Consider the following 18,078-nt stretch of genomic DNA (forward strand, 5'->3'; position numbering starts at 1 on the left):
AAATTACTAGTGTAAAACCATTCAAACGGGAAAACCAACGGTCTAATCTATATAAAAAACGAGAAACGAGAAACACTTATGAACCACATCAACGAACGACAACTACTGAACATCAGATTCCTGACTTAGGACAGGTGCAAACAAATGCAGCGGGTTTAAAAGTTTTAATGGTACCAAACCTTCAACCTTTTTCTGAAACAATAGTGTAACATCACAACATAGAAAGACACACTATAAAATATCAACTGAAATAGCTTAACTCAATCAAAGGACATATTAACACCATTGAACATACACTGAACAAATAAATTTGACCTATGACACAATGTAAATACAAAATAAATAAACTAAGGGAAGAATAATAAAAGTAACATGTTATATCGGTAAGAAATGTTAAACAATTAAAGAAAAACAATATGCTCGAACAAAAATACCATCCATTTGCAATAACTTTAAACACAGGTAAATGAAAATAATTTTGTTGTTAGGTATACCTGTACAGTACCAATAGAGAAAGGAAATATTTTTACAAAATAAATAATTTTGAATACAAAATAAATAAACTAAGGAAATAATAAAAAAAGTAACATGTTATATCGGTAAGAAATGTTAAACAATAAAAGAAAAACAATATGCTCGAACAAAAATACCATCCATTTGCAATAACTTTAAACACAGGTAAATGAAAATAATTTTGTTGTTAGGTATACGTGTACAGTACCAATAGAGAAAGGGAATATCATTACAAAATAAATAATTTTGATGTTCATAGTACGAAGTGAAAATATATAGTTATACCAAACACTTATCAAAGCTGGTATATAGACCAGATATAACCCTGAATAACATTAAATAACAAAAAGGCTATACAATTAGTATCAACAGGTCAAATAAACAAGAAAGTACGATTTGAGAGTACTCGCAGATACTGACAGCTAGTTAAAAGCCAAAACAATTAATAATAAAAAATCATGCATCAGAGACTAAAATCAACTAAAACACATCCCAGGGATTTAGTATTTTAACGTCATGGACAGTCAAAGAAGACATGACTAGTGCAATGCCAAAAATAAATGTATCGACAGACATTAGGATAGTTAGGCGTTTAACCTCTTTATAGATCTAAACGAACGTGGGTGTGTCTTTATACATCCCACTTGAAAAAAATACAAATTTAGTTATGTTTTAATTTGCTGATGACAAAATCGATATTAGTGCCAATGTAAACTATATTCAAAGATCTAATTACAACATTGGTAAGATAACCTTTACTAATAAGCCTGTTTAAAGGTTCGATGAGTTTAGACGGATCACATAGTGATTTCCGCGCTTTAAGTACAATATTACCGTAAAATTTAGGATGTGAAATACCGTTTTTAATCAGTTTTCTACAAGTACAGCCAAATTTACTAATCAAATCTTTGTATCTATGAAAGAACTTAGCAAAAGTTTTACGTAATTTATGGTAACGAAATCCTTGATTTAATAATTTAACAGTGATGCATTGATAACGTTCGTTAAAATCTATGACATCACTACACACACGGGCATAACGAACGAGTTGGAATATATCTACACCGTATGATGGAGCCAAAGGAACATCGCCGTCTAAAAAAGGAAAATTAACAATAGGGAATGAAAAATCGTCTCTTTTGTCGTAAATTTTCGTATGGAGTTTTCCTTTAGAGATTGAAATGTCCAAATCCAGAAAAGGACAACTACTGCTGTTTATGTTAGATTTAGTTAAAGTAAGTTCTATTGGGTAAATGTCGGTAGTATATTTAGAGAACTCTGGATTATTTAACGAAAAATATCATCTAGATAACGGAAGGTATTGTTGAATGTATCAACCAAATGTAACAATGACGTGTCTTTACTGAGTTTGGTCATAAACTGAGATTCAAAGCAATACAGGAATAAATCTGCTATTAAAGTGGCGCAGTTAGTGCCCATAGGAATACCTACTACCTGTCGATACATTCTATCGCCGAAACGTACATATATGTTGTCCAGGAGAAAATTTAAAGCTTCAATCATGTCTTCACATTTCCAGTAAGTGTATCTAGCATATTTTCCTTTTTCGTTACAGAAAAAGGCTTTAAACGAGTTACAGCAAATAAATTTGTAATGATATTTTTCAAAAGACCATTTAATTAAATATGAAAACTTTTTCTTGATAAAATTGTGTGGAAGTGTAGTATAGAGAGTAGAAAAATCATAACTGTCAACAGAATTAAAAGGACCATCAAAAGCATGTATTTTATCTAAAACCTCTAAAGAATTTTTAACACTCCAAAAATAATTAATACCATTATTTTCATATTTTTCATATTTTCATATATCAGTATAAGATTTTCAATAAAATAGAGATTGTTGAAAAATGTAAATCAAACGTGTGAAGTCCTACGGTGCCGAAAACACAAAACTCTTTCAACAATATTTTGGTACACAATAAATTAAAAGATACGAATGTTTGAGGACGTTATTAAGAATGACGTTACATTACTAAAACAAATCATTATACAACTGAGATGCCAAAAACTGTGTGTTTCTAATGCAAGAACAATTTTGATAAAACCAGACAATTTTCCTTTTTGACTTGGCACATCATTTGTTATTGATGAATGTAGCTCCCATTTGTCTTTTAACTATTGTATCATCATGAATTTAACAGGTTACTCACATCTCAATCCCCCAATCATCAAACGTCTTGGTGAACTCAAGATTGAGTCTTGCTACATGAGGGAAATGATCTTAAACCGCATATCTTCGAGGACATTCTATCTTTCGTCACTGTTCCAAATTTCTTCTCACACACCAGTACCTCTCTCCAATGAATTAAACCGATATTGTTACTAGTAAACCAAATTTGATCTGAAACGGTCAAATGTATCTGAACAGCCCTTAGAAGATTGAACATGCATTATTTATTCATATTTATTATTCATTAAATTCATATTTAGGCAATTTCCATGCAGTCAAAAAGAATTTGTCCAGTCTATGATCAGACTGTTCATTGGTTGTTGTTTACCTGTTTACATCAACCTCATACTGAATTGTCTGAAAAACTACAGAACAGTACTGAATTTACGGCAAACAAATTCTCTGAATAGTACTGAATTGACTGCAGGGAAATTCTCTGAACAGTATTGAATTTACCCCAGTGGATAAGAATGACAATTGGCTGACAGACTGAAAATCACGGAACAATTTATAGTTCAGACTTTTCAGAAGATGTTCAAATTTAAATGACCGTTTCAGACTAGAATTCATCAGTTAGTTCACCTTAAAAAGACTTCTAACGTGTGAATTCATTTTAATACCAAATTTGAGATCTGTTTCATAATACTCCAATGGAATACATTTCTGATTGATGTTTAAGTACAATAGCTTTTTTTGTTGTTTATTTGTTTGTTATTTCTCCATATTATTTTGTCCTTCATACTGAGGTTATACGACAGCAACATGATAATGATCATGATATTTTTATACGAAATCTTAACTAAAGAATTTACATAATACATAATTGAGTCTCACTGATCGTATATTTGTTCCTTTACTGGTATGAATCACAACTAAGCTTCCTAAAGTCCCAAACTAAAACATATTGATTTTTATTTTCAATAATACTTGCAAATATTTAGACGTCATATTCGCTGTGAAAAATCCAAATGTTTTTAAATATACAAGTTTAAAAGTTTCTAAATGCTGTTACTAAAACATTTAATGTGATCCCAGCTCTTTCAGACCTCGATATTTGAGTTGATTATGACAGTTTGTTTACCAAATATTCTGACAAACGTGAAGTCATTTCATTTTTGTTTACTAGAAGCTAGTTCCCGTTTTTTTTTAGGACGTTCCGCTGGATCCTCATTATGGAGTTTATGTTTCTCAGTTGGATCGATATGAGCGTTTTGCAGTGACGTCAAATATGTCATTCAACGTCGAACTTTTATTTCTAAACAACCTTCACAACATGGTAATCGATATAATGAATGTTTTGTTTGACTTCTAAAATTATATCACAACTATAGAGCTTTATTGTCGAAGGTGATTTCACCTGCAGGTATTAGATCAACTTGATATTTGCTTTTAAGTTTTGTACACAGAGAAAATGTTTATAAACTAACAAGTTAAAGAATTTGCAGTTCTTTTGGTTTAAAAGAAGTATTTATAAAGGTTATGCGTACACCTTTGTTGTTCAATTATTGCGAAAAGAACTTTTATTTTTGAACACTGTACCAGAATAGAAATGAGATGTTGGGCGTTTAACCCGCAACATTCTGGACGTGCATGTCCCAAGTCAGGAGCCACTAATGCAGTGGTTTTCCTTTTTTGCTGTAAATCACATTTTTTTTCATTGTTTTGTACATAAACCAGGTCGTTAGTTTTCTCGCTTGAATTGTTTTACGTTTGTCATTTCTACTTTCTAAATGGTATGGGTTTTTCTCATTGTTGAAGGCCATACAGGCACCTATGGTTGCTCACTTCTACGTCATTCGGTTTCTGGTGTGAAGTATTCTAATTTGCAATCAAACATCATCTCCTAATTTGATAAGGTTTATTTATTAGTGGAAATTTGGCTTCGAACTAGCTATTGATCGATAATGTGTGTTTTTTTGTGTTTTTGTTATTTTTCTTTGTTTTAAGTTCCCATTTAATGAGTCAAGTCGTTTTTAATAAATTTTTACATGTTGTTCTGATGCTGTGTTGTTACACCATTGTCACTGGATTGGGGCAGGTTGAGCGCTCATAAACATGTTTAAAACCGCAAAATTCTTTAGACACTTGTCTCGAGCCAGGAGCCTCCAATGCAGTAATTATCGTTGGTTGATATAAAAATAAGTAGATGTGATATGGTTGTCAATGAGACAACTTTACACCAGGGACCGAATGACGTAGAGAGTTAGCAACTGTAGGTCACCGTACGGACTTCAACAATGAACAAAACCAATACCGCATAGCAAGCTATAAAAGGCCCCCATATGATGTCTGTTTTACTTGGTTTTCGCTTGTTGTATTTTTTCACATTTTTTAAGGAGCCTTTTATTATTCACCTTTCGGGTTTTGTTTTGTTTTTTGTTGAATGCCGGTTGGTGTGAACATCATTACCCTGGCCTTTGAATTGGTCTTTTGATTGATAATTGTCTCTTTTCCAATCACACCACATCTCGTTATATTTATAATTCCTTTCAATTTATTATAAGGTATATATTCTTAATCAAAAAAGAATTTCAATTGCTAATAAAAGATTTAAATGTTTGATTATATCTTTATAAAGAATGAAATAAATCTGTTTGGTAATTTTATAAGTAAGATTATAAATAATTACTTAATACAATGTTTTATATATATAAATAAATCCTTAAATGAAATAAATGCCATAAATGGTTAAAATGTTGTTCATGACTGTGTCACGGTTAATTTTATAGAACTCTATACATTATTATTAAAAATATCAATAAAGCAAATGAAAAAGTTTATATATAGATTCTACCACTGTATCGAGTGTGATACGATATTTATCCACTCGAGACAGTTAAATTTTCAAATTTAAAACGCGAGGCTCGCCGAGCGTTTTAAATATTTAAAATTTAACTGTCGAGAGTGGATAAATATCGTATTACACGAGATTTGGTGGTGGAATCTGTTTCTCTAATGATTTTCAAACAATACGCAGGCAAATTTATTCCTACTTTTCGAATGATCTGCAAAAAGATGTGCTCTTTCTATGTGACGTCATCAGGCATGGTCGCCTTTTTTCATGCCGTCACAATAGGAAATTCAGAAGAAAGCAAGAAAATTCGACGTCATAATCGGATGTTAACCAATGAAAAACTGAGATCAAACGAACCACACGTTGATTAAATTTTTTTTTTACAATGGGTGCAGAAAGGGATAAACTGACGAAGAATTAGAGAAAATAGAATAAACAACGTGCTGACCTATTATTTGACACATGTTCTATATACGTGGATTATATAAAAGTAAGAGAAACGTGCATAAATAATTTCCTGTGTATAAAGGTTCAATTGTTTTTATTCTTATCATTTATTCTATTTGTTTAGAGTTCCTCTTAATGAGAGCTTTAAGGAATATAAAGCATTATAGATGCACAATTTTCAGTAAATAAGGACTAAGGTTATAATGATATGTAGAATAAAACGACCAAGTTTTGCCTATTAAAAAGGTCAATACATTTCTGTTGTACTGTCATAACCAAGTTCATAGTTGTAGCTCAATATACAATTGTCCATTGATCCCGTAACAACTCACTGTGGTTGTATCATGCTGCCGTCACCTCAGCTTTTTGTAAAGTTTTATTGTTTACATTCGAAAGAAATGTATTCTCCTCATCCGGTAAAAATACACAATTTAACACTATCCTTTGCCTCTGATACATTTGTATATTAAAATACATTCTCATATATTTCTTCCGGTTATGTGTATATATAAATCGCAGTTACAGTTCTGAAGTAGAAAAATGTACATTAATTTGAAACAGACTTTAACTAGCTAAGTCACTTGACAATGAATCATATCATTATACTTGTGAAATACGATAAGAGAACGGAAATTTTATCTGGGCGGTTGCCAACCTCATTCAAATGTCGTTTCGCGTCGCTATCAACATAAAATTAAAGATAAATAGACAGACATTCTTTGTGAAAAATTTAAATGTATTAAAAAACATACCACACTTGATCTTAAATAATAAAACGGATGTCATTTGAGTATTAGCTTGGGTATAATAATACGTTGTGAAACGTAACATAGAATATTTGCATACAACTGCGTGTTGAATATACATTTAAAGTTGTTATAAAACGTTATTTGACTATGATATTTCTTTTTGTGTAAAACTATAAAAATGACTTGTATGACCAGTAAACGGAAAGTCTATTTAAGTTTGGAAGCTTAAAAAAAAAAGTAGCAAAACTCATCAGTCGGAAAAATACGAAAAACGACGATAAAACAGCAGGTTTATAAAACGCAACATGTAAATAAAAAACTAAAGATTGAGCAACACGAACTCCAATAAAAACCGGTGATGAACTCAGGTGCTCCAAAGATTTTTGTATGCACTACAAACTGCTCAGAGTCTGAAAAGACCAAATTATGTGCTCGACCAACACATATTTTACATGACAAGACTCGACATAATCTCGACAGTACTTAACTGTACTTAACTGTACTCGACTTTGGTCTAGACTTTACTTAATAAGTCTGATTGAGTATTTGATGATCTTGTTATAGTCTGAATATGGTCTCGACAAATGCTCGACCAGTCTCGACTCAGTCTCAACCAATCTCAACCAGTCTCAACTCAGTGTCGACTCAGTCTCGACCAGTCTCGACCTGTCCCGACTAGTCTGAATCAGCACATCTATCTCAACTATATATTGATCTTACAAAATTCCAGGTTAGTTGGTAGTTTGGATTATTGCTGTCAAATTTAGAGTTTCAATTAATAGGTAAAAAAGGCTAGAATTTTCAGTTTTGACTAAATTCAAATAGTCAGTTTAGTATCTTGGTTTATTACTGTCAAATTTAAGGATTAATTCAGTCCGAACTGAAAATTCTAGCTTTTTTCCCCGTATTAATTAAATCCTTAAATTTGACAACAATAGACCAAACTACTAAATTACCTGGCATTTCGTAAGATCAATTATATAATTGAGATAGCTGTAGAGTTTTATATAAATCCAGGTTGATTTTAAAATGTTAAAGAAATTTTTAAAGGTGACTACTAAGTATCTGAATTTAGGCTGAACTGAAAATTCTAGCTTTTTTAACTAACTAATTAAATCCTTAAATTTGACAGCAATAAACCAAACTACAAAATAACCTGGCATTCTGTAAGATCAGTATATAATTGAGATAGCTGTAGAGTTTTATCAAAATCCAAGGTGGTTTGAAAAAGTTATAGAAATTTTTAAAGGTGACTTTCTTGAATTTAATCAGAACTGAAAATTCTAGGTTTTTTTACCTATTAATTTAATCCTTAAATTTGACAGCAATAAACCAAACTACCAAATAACCTGGTGTTTTGTAAGATAAATATATGATTGAGATAGCTGTAGAGTTTTTAAGAAAATCCAAGCTGATTTGAAAAAGTTGTAGAAATTTTTAAAGGTGACTATTTGAATTTAGTCTCAATTGAAAGTTCTCGCTTTTTTTTTTTACCTATTAAATAAATTTAAATCCATAATATTGACAGCAATGAATCAAACTACCAAATAACCTGGAATTTTGTAAGATCAATATATAATTGAGATAGCTGTAGAGTTCTATCGAATTCCAAGATGATTTGAAAAAGTTATAGAAATTTTTGAAGGTGACTTTCTTGAATTTAGTCAGAACTGAAAATTCTAGCTTTGTTTTACCTATTAATTTAATCCTTAAATTCAACAGCAATAAAGTAAACTACCAAAATAACCTGATGTTTTGTAAGATCAATATATGATTGAGATAGTTGTAAAGTTTGATGAAAATCCAAGCGGATTTGAAATAGTTACAGAAATTTTTAAAGGTGACCATCTGAATTTAGTCTCAACTGAAAATTCTCGCTTTTTAGCTCACCTGACCTGAAAGGTCAAGTGAGCTTTTCTCATCACTTTGCGTCCGTCGTCCGTCGTCCTGCGTCCGTCGTCCGTCGTCCGTCGTCCGTCGTCCGTAAACTTTTACAAAAATCTTCTCCTCTGAAACTACTGGGTCAAATTTAACCAAACTTGGTCACAATCATCATTGGGGTATCTAGTTTAAAAAATGTGTCCGGTGATCCGGTCAACCAACCAAGATGGCCGCCATGGCTAAAAATAGAACATAGGGGTAAAATGTAGATTTTGGCTTATATCTCTGAAACCAAAGCATTTAGAGCAAATCTGACATGGGGTAAAATTGTTTATCAGGTCAAAATCTATCTGCCCTGAAATTTTCAGATGAATCTGACAACCCGTTGTTGGGTTGCTACCCCTGAATTGGTAATTTTAAGGAAATTTTGCCGTTTTTGGTTATTATCTTGAATATTATTATAGATAGAGATAAACTGTAAACAGCAATAATGTTCAGCAGAGTAAGATCTACAATTAAATCAACTTGACCAAAATGGTCAGTTGACCCCTTAAGGAGTTATTGCCCTTTATAATCAATTTTTAACCATTTTTCGTAAATTTTTGTAATCTTTTACAAAAATCTTCTCCTCTGAAACTACTAAGACAAATTTAACCAAACTTGTCCACAATCATCATTAGGGTATATAGTTTAAAAAATGTGTCCGATGACCCCGCCCACGAACTAAGATGGCCGACATGGCTAAAAAATAGTACATAGGGTAAAATGCAGTTTTTGGCTCATATCTCTGAAACCAAAGCATTTAGAGCAAATCTGACATGTGGTAAAATTGTTTATCAGGTCAAGATCTATCTGCCCTGAAATTTTCAGACCAATCAGGCAAATCGTTGTTTGGTTGCTGCCCCTGAATTGGTAATTTTAATGAAATTTTGTCGTTTTTGGTTATTATCTTGAATATTATTATATATAGCGATAAACTGTAAACAGCAATAATGTTCAGCAAAATAAGATCTACAATTAAGTCAACTTCACCAAAATGGTCAGTTGACCCCTTAAGGAGTTATTGCCCTTTATAGTCAATTTTTAACCATTTTTCGTAAATTTTTGTAATCTTTTACAAAAATCTTCTCCTCTGAAACTACTAAGACAAATTTAACCAAACTTTTACACAATCATCATTAGGGTATATAGTTTAAAAAATGTGTCCGATGACCCCGCCCGCGAACCAAGATGGCCGACATGGCTAAAAATAGAACATAGGGGTAAAATGTAGATTTTGGCTTATATCTCTGAAACCAAAGCATTTAGAGTAAATCTGACAAGGGTTAAACTGATTATCAGGTCAAGATCTATCTGCCCTGAAATTTTCAGACCAATCAGGCAACACGTTGTTGGGTTGCTGCCCCTGAATTGGTAATTTTAAGAAAATTTTGCAGCTTTTGGTTATTATCTTGAATATTATCATAGATAGAGATAAACTGTAAACAGCAATAATGTACAGCAAAGTAAGATCTACAAATAAGTCAACATGACCAAAATTGTCAATTGACCCCTTAAGGAGTTATTGCCCTTTATAGTCAATTTTTTACAATTTTTTCATAAATTTTGTAAATTTTTGTAAATTTTTACAAAATATTTTCCACTATAACTACTGGGCCAAGTTCATTATAGATAGAGATAATTGTAAGCAGCAAGAATGTTCAGTAAAGTAAGATCTACAAACACATCACCATCACCAAAACACAATTTTGTCATGAATCCATCTTTGTCCTTTGTTTAATATGCACATATACCAAGGTGAGCGACACAAGCTCTTTAGAGCCTCTAGTTTTTTACCTATTAATTAAATCCTTAAATTTGACAGCAATGAACCAAACTACCAAATTACCTAGAATTTTGTAAGATCAATATATAATTGAGATAGCTGTAGAGTTTTATCTAAATCCAAGATGGTTTGAAAAAGTTATAAAAATTTTTAAAGGTGACTTTCTTGAATTTAATTAGAACTGAAAATTCTAGCTTTTTTTACCTATTAATTTATTCCATAAATTTGACAGCAATAAACCAAACTACCAAATAACCTGGAATTTTGTAAGATCAATATATAATTGAGATAGCTGTAAAGTTTTATGGAAATCCAAGATGATTTGAAAAAGTTATAGAAATTTTTAAAGGTGACTTTCTTGAATTTAGTCAGAACTGAAAATTCTAGTTTTATTTAACCTTTTAATTTAATCCCTAAATTTGACAGCAATAAACCAAACTACCAAATAACAAGGTGATTTGTAAGATCAATATATGATTGAAATAGCTGTAGAATTTTATGAAAATCCAAGCTGATTTGAAAAAGTTATAGAAATTTTTAAAGGTGTCTATCTGAATTTAGTCTCAACTGAAAATTCTTGCTTTTTTTACCTATTAATTAAATCCTTAAATTTAACAGCAATGAATAAAACTACCAAATAACCTGGAGTTATGTAATATCAATATATAATTGAGATAGCTGTAGAGTTTTTTTGAAATCCAAGATCATTTGAAAAAGTTATACAAATTTTAAAGGTGACTTTCTTGAATTTAGTCGGAACTGAAAATTCTCGCTTTTTTTTTTACCTTTTAATTTAATTCTTAAATTTGACAGCAATAAACCAAACTACCAAATAACCTGGCATTTTGTAAGATCAAGATATAATTAAGATAGCTGTAGAGTTTTTATAAAAATCCAAGCTGATTTGAAAAAGTTATAGAAATTTTTTAAAGGTGACTATCTGAATTTAGTCTCAACTGAAAATTCTCGCTTTTTTTTTACCCATTAATTAAATTTAAATCCATAAATTTGACAGCAATGAATCAAACAACCAAATAACCTGGAATTTTGTAAGATCAATATATAATTGAGATAGCTGTAGAGTTCCTTCGAAATCCAAGATGATTTGAAAAAGTTATAGAAATTTTTAAAGGTGACTTTCTTGAATTTAATCAGAACTTACAATTCTGGAGTTGTTTTACCTATTAATTCAATCCTTAAATTTGACAGCAATAAACCAAACTACTAAAAAACTTGGTGTTTTGTAAGATCAATATATGATTGAGATAGCTGTAGAGTTTTATGAAAATCCAAGCTGATTTGAAAAAGTTATTGACATTTTTAAAGGTGACCATCTGAATTTAGTCTCAACTGAAAATTCTTGCTTTTTTGTACCTATTAATTAGATCCTTAAATTTGACAGCAATGAACCAAACTACCAAATAACCTGGAGTTATGTAAGGTCAATATATAATTGAGATAGCTGTAGAGTTCTATCGAAATCCAAGATGATTTGAAAAAGTTATAGATATTTTTAAAGGTGACTTTCTTGAATTTAGTCAGAACTGAAAATTCTAGTTTTATTTAACCTATTATATTAATCCTTAAATTTGATAGCAATAAATCAAACTACCAAATAACCTGGTGTTTTGTAAGATCAATATATGATTGAAATAGCTGTAGAATTTTATGAAAATCCAACCCGATTTGAAAAAGTTATAGAAATTTTTAAAGGTGACTATCTGAATTTAGTCTCAACTGAAAATTCTTGCTTTTTTTACCTATTAATTAAATCCTTAAATTTAACAGCAATGAATAAAACTACCAAATAACCTGGAGTTATGTAATATCAATATATAATTGAGATAGCTGTAGAGTTTTGTTGAAATCCAAGATCATTTGAAAAAGTTATAGAAATTTTTAAAGGTGACTTTCTTGAATTTAGTCGGAACTGAAAATTCTCGCTTTTTTTTTTTACCTATTAATTTAATTCTTAAATTTGACAGCAATAAACCAAACTACCAAATAACCTGGCATTTTGTAAGATCAAGATATAATTAAGATAGCTGTAGAGTTTTTATAAAAATCCAAGCTGATTTGAAAAAGTTATAGAAATTTTTAAAGGTGACTATCTGAATTTAGTCTCAACTGAAAATTCTCGCTTTTTTTTTACCCATTAATTAAATTTAAATCCATAAATTTGACAGCAATGAATCAAACAACCAAATAAGCTGGAATTTTGTAAGATCAATATATAATTGAGATAGCTGTAGAGTTCTTTCGAAATCCAAGATGATTTGAAAAAGTTATAGAAATTTTTAAAGGTGACTTTCTTGAATTTAATCAGAACTTACAATTCTGGAGTTGTTTTACCTATTAATTCAATCCTTAAATTTGACAGCAATAAACCAAACTACTAAAAAACGTGGTGTTTTGTAAGATCAATATATAATTGAGATAGCTGTAGAGTTTTATGAAAATCCAAGCTGATTTGAAAAAGTTATAGAAATTTTTAAAGGTGTCTATCTGAATTTAGTCTCAACTGAAAATTCTTGCTTTTTTTACCTATTAATTAAATCCTTAAATTTAACAGCAATGAATAAAACTACCAAATAACCTGGAGTTATGTAATATCAATATATAATTGAGATAGCTGTAGAGTTTTTTTGAAATCCAAGATCATTTGAAAAAGTTATACAAATTTTAAAGGTGACTTTCTTGAATTTAGTCGGAACTGAAAATTCTCGCTTTTTTTTTTACCTTTTAATTTAATTCTTAAATTTGACAGCAATAAACCAAACTACCAAATAACCTGGCATTTTGTAAGATCAAGATATAATAAAGATAGCTGTAGAGTTTTTATAAAAATCCAAGCTGATTTGAAAAAGTTATAGAAATTTTTTAAAGGTGACTATCTGAATTTAGTCTCAACTGAAAATTCTCGCTTTTTTTTTACCCATTAATTAAATTTAAATCCATAAATTTGACAGCAATGAATCAAACAACCAAATAACCAGGAATTTTGTAAGATCAATATATAATTGAGATAGCTGTAGAGTTCCTTCGAAATCCAAGATGATTTGAAAAAGTTATAGAAATTTTTAAAGGTGACTTTCTTGAATTTAATCAGAACTTACAATTCTGGAGTTGTTTTACCTATTAATTCAATCCTTAAATTTGACAGCAATAAACCAAACTACTAAAAAACTTGGTGTTTTGTAAGATCAATATATGATTGAGATAGCTGTAGAGTTTTATGAAAATCCAAGCTGATTTGAAAAAGTTATTGACATTTTTAAAGGTGACCATCTGAATTTAGTCTCAACTGAAAATTCTTGCTTTTTTGTACCTATTAATTAGATCCTTAAATTTGACAGCAATGAACCAAACTACCAAATAACCTGGAGTTATGTAAGGTCAATATATAATTGAGATAGCTGTAGAGTTCTATCGAAATCAAAGATGATTTGAAAAAGTTATAGATATTTTTAAAGGTGACTTTCTTGAATTTAGTCAGAACTGAAAATTCTAGTTTTATTTAACCTATTATATTAATCCTTAAATTTGATAGCAATAAATCAAACTACCAAATAACCTGGTGTTTTGTAAGATCAATATATGATTGAAATAGCTGTAGAATTTTATGAAAATCCAACCCGATTTGAAAAAGTTATAGAAATTTTTAAAGGTGACTATCTGAATTTAGTCTCAACTGAAAATTCTTGCTTTTTTTACCTATTAATTAAATCCTTAAATTTAACAGCAATGAATAAAACTACCAAATAACCTGGAGTTATGTAATATCAATATATAATTGAGATAGCTGTAGAGTTTTGTTGAAATCCAAGATCATTTGAAAAAGTTATAGAAATTTTTAAAGGTGACTTTCTTGAATTTAGTCGGAACTGAAAATTCTCGCTTTTTTTTTTTACCTATTAATTTAATTCTTAAATTTGACAGCAATAAACCAAACTACCAAATAACCTGGCATTTTGTAAGATCAAGATATAATTAAGATAGCTGTAGAGTTTTTATAAAAATCCAAGCTGATTTGAAAAAGTTATAGAAATTTTTAAAGGTGACTATCTGAATTTAGTCTCAACTGAAAATTCTCGCTTTTTTTTTACCCATTAATTAAATTTAAATCCATAAATTTGACAGCAATGAATCAAACAACCAAATAACCTGGAATTTTGTAAGATCAATATATAATTGAGATAGCTGTAGAGTTCTTTCGAAATCCAAGATGATTTGAAAAAGTTATAGAAATTTTTAAAGGTGACTTTCTTGAATTTAATCAGAACTTACAATTCTGGAGTTGTTTTACCTATTAATTCAATCCTTAAATTTGACAGCAATAAACCAAACTACTAAAAAACTTGGTGTTTTGTAAGATCAATATATAATTGAGATAGCTGTAGAGTTTTATGAAAATCCAAGCTGATTTGAAAAAGTTATTGACATTTTTAAAGGTGACCATCTGAATTTAGTCTCAACTGAAAATTCTTGCTTTTTTGTACCTATTAATTAGATCCTTAAATTTGACAGCAATGAACCAAACTACCAAATAACCTGGAGTTATGTAAGGTCAATATATAATTGAGATAGCTGTAGAGTTCTATCGAAATCCAAGATGATTTGAAAAAGTTATAGATATTTTTAAAGGTGACTTTCTTGAATTTAGTCAGAACTGAAAATTCTAGTTTTATTTAACCTATTATATTAATCCTTAAATTTGACAGCAATAAATCAAACTACCAAATAACCTGGTGTTGTGTAAGATCAATATATGATTGAAATAGCTGTAGAGTTTGATGAAAATCCAAGCTGATTTGAAAAAGTTATAGAAATTTTTAAAGGTGACTATCTGAATTTAGTCTCAACTGAAAATTCTTGCTGTTTTTTACCTATTAATTAAATCCTTAAATTTGACAGCAATGAACCAAACTACCAAATAACCTGGATTTATGTAATCCTAATATATAATTGAGATAGCTGTAGAGTTTTGTCGAAATCCAAGATGATTTGAAAAAGTTATAGAAATTTTTAAAGGTGACTTTCTTGAATTTAGTCGGAACTGAAAATTCTCGCTTTTTTTTTTTACCTATTAATTTAATTCTTAAATTTGACAGCAATAAACCAAACTACCAAATAACCTGGCATTTTGTAAGATCAAGATATAATTAAGATAGCTGTAGAGTTTTTATAAAATTCCAAGCTGATTTGAAAAAGTTATAGAAATTTTTAAAGGTGACTATCTGAATTTAGTCTCAACTGAAAATTCTCGCTTTTTTTTTACCCATTAATTAGATTTAAATCCATAAATTTGACAGCAATGAATCAAACAACCAAATAACCTGGAATTTTGTAAGATCAATATATAATTGAGATAGCTGTAGAGTTCTTTCGAAATCCAAGATGATTTGAAAAAGTTATAGAAATTTTTAAAGGTGACTTTCTTGAATTTAATCAGAACTTACAATTCTGGAGTTGTTTTACCTATTAATTCAATCCTTAAATTTGACAGCAATAAACCAAACTACTAAAAAACTTGGTGTTTTGTAAGATCAATATATAATTGAAATAGCTGTAGAGTTTTATGAAAATCCAAGCTGATTTGAAAAAGTTATTGACATTTTTAAAGGTGACCATCTGAATTTAGTCTCAACTGAAAATTCTTGCTTTTTTGTACCTATTAATTAGATCCTTAAATTTGACAGCAATGAACCAAACTACCAAATAACCTGGAGTTATGTAAGGTCAATATATAATTGAGATAGCTGTAGAGTTCTATCGAAATCCAAGATGATTTGAAAAAGTTATAGATATTTTTAAAGGTGACTTTCTTGAATTTAGTCAGAACTGAAAATTCTAGTTTTATTTAACCTATTATATTAATCCTTAAATTTGACAGCAATAAATCAAACTACCAAATAACCTGGTGTTTTGTAAGATCAATATATGATTGAAATAGCTGTAGAATTTTATGAAAATCCAACCCGATTTGAAAAAGTTATAGAAATTTTTAAAGGTGACTATCTGAATTTAGTCTCAACTGAAAATTCTTGCTTTTTTTACCTATTAATTAAATCCTTAAATTTAACAGCAATGAATAAAACTACCAAATAACCTGGAGTTATGTAATATCAATATATAATTGAGATAGCTGTAGAGTTTTGTTGAAATCCAAGATCATTTGAAAAAGTTATAGAAATTTTTAAAGGTGACTTTCTTGAATTTAGTCGGAACTGAAAATTCTCGCTTTTTTTTTACCTATTAATTTAATTCTTAAATTTGACAGCAATAAACCAAACTACCAAATAACCTGGCATTTTGTAAGATCAAGATATAATTAAGATAGCTGTAGAGTTTTTATAAAAATCCAAGCTGATTTGAAAAAGTTATCGAAATTTTTAAAGGTGACTATCTGAATTTAGTCTCAACTGAAAATTCTCGCTTTATTTTTATCCATTAATTAAATTTAAATCCATAAATTTGACAGCAATGAATCAAACAACCAAATAACCTGGAATTTTGTAAGATCAATATATAATTGAGATAGCTGTAGAGTTCTTTCGAAATCCAAGATGATTTGAAAAAGTTATAGAAATTTTTAAAGGTGACTTTCTTGAATTTAATCAGAACTTACAATTCTGGAGTTATTTACCTATTAATTCAATCCTTAAATTTGACAGCAATAAACCAAACTACTAAAAAACTTGGTGTTTTGTAAGATCAATATATGATTGAGATAGCTGTAGAGTTTTATGAAAATCCAAGCTGATTTGAAAAAGTTATAGACATTTTTAAAGGTGACCATCTGAATTTAGTCTCAACTGAAAATTCTTGCTTTTTTGTACCTATTAATTAGATCCTTAAATTTGACAGCAATGAACCAAACTACCAAATAACCTGGAGTTATGTAAGGTCAATATATAATTGAGATAGCTGTAGAGTTCTATCGAAATCCAAGATGATTTGAAAAAGTTATAGATATTTTTAAAGGTGACTTTCTTGAATTTAGTCAGAACTGAAAATTCTAGTTTTATATAACCTATTATATTAATCCTTAAATTTGACAGCAATAAATCAAACTACCAAATAACCTGGTGTTTTGTAAGATCAATATATGATTGAAATAGCTGTAGAGTTTTTATGAAAATCTAAGCTGATTTGAAAAAGTTATAGAAAATTTTAAAGGTGACCATCTGAATTTAGTCTTAACTGAAAATTCACGCTTTTTTTTACCCATTAATTAGATTTAAATCCATAAATATGATAGCAATGAATCAAACTACCAAATAACCTTGAATTTTGTAAGATCAATATATAATTGAGATAGCTGAAGAGTTTTGTCAAATTCAAGATGATTTGAAAAAGTTCTAGAAATTTTTAAAGGTGACTTTCTTGAATTCAGTCAGAACTGAAAATTCTAGTTTTATTTAACCTATTAATTTAATCCTTAAATTTGACAGCAATAAACCAAACTACCAAATAACCTGGTGTTTTGTAAGATCAATATATGATTGAAATAGCTGTAGAGTTTGATGAAAATCCAAGCTGATTTGAAAAAGTTATAGAAATTTTTAAAGGTGACTATCTGAATTTAGTCTCAACTGAAAATTCTTGCTGTTTTTTACCTATTAATTAAATCCTTAAATTTGACAGCAATGAACCAAACTACCAAATAACCTGGATTT

At 29.5% G+C, this 18,078-nt stretch overlaps 2 long non-coding RNA genes across 2 annotated transcripts in view; both read left to right on the plus strand.

The window, feature by feature from the left end:
* LOC127711836 (uncharacterized) overlaps window positions 1-18,078 on the plus strand; it is a 71,912-nt gene that overhangs the window by 35,198 nt on the left and 18,636 nt on the right. The window lies entirely within an intron of this gene.
* On the plus strand, window positions 8,566-9,719 carry LOC127711837 (uncharacterized). The gene is made up of 2 exons (XR_007986900.1): window positions 8,566-8,912; window positions 9,415-9,719. It is a non-coding gene; the product is annotated as an uncharacterized LOC127711837 (long non-coding RNA).

This window comes from Mytilus californianus, unplaced genomic scaffold (genome assembly GCF_021869535.1).
Source record: "Mytilus californianus isolate M0D057914Y unplaced genomic scaffold, xbMytCali1.0.p SCAF_8, whole genome shotgun sequence".
NCBI classification, from domain to species: domain Eukaryota; kingdom Metazoa; phylum Mollusca; class Bivalvia; order Mytilida; family Mytilidae; genus Mytilus; species Mytilus californianus.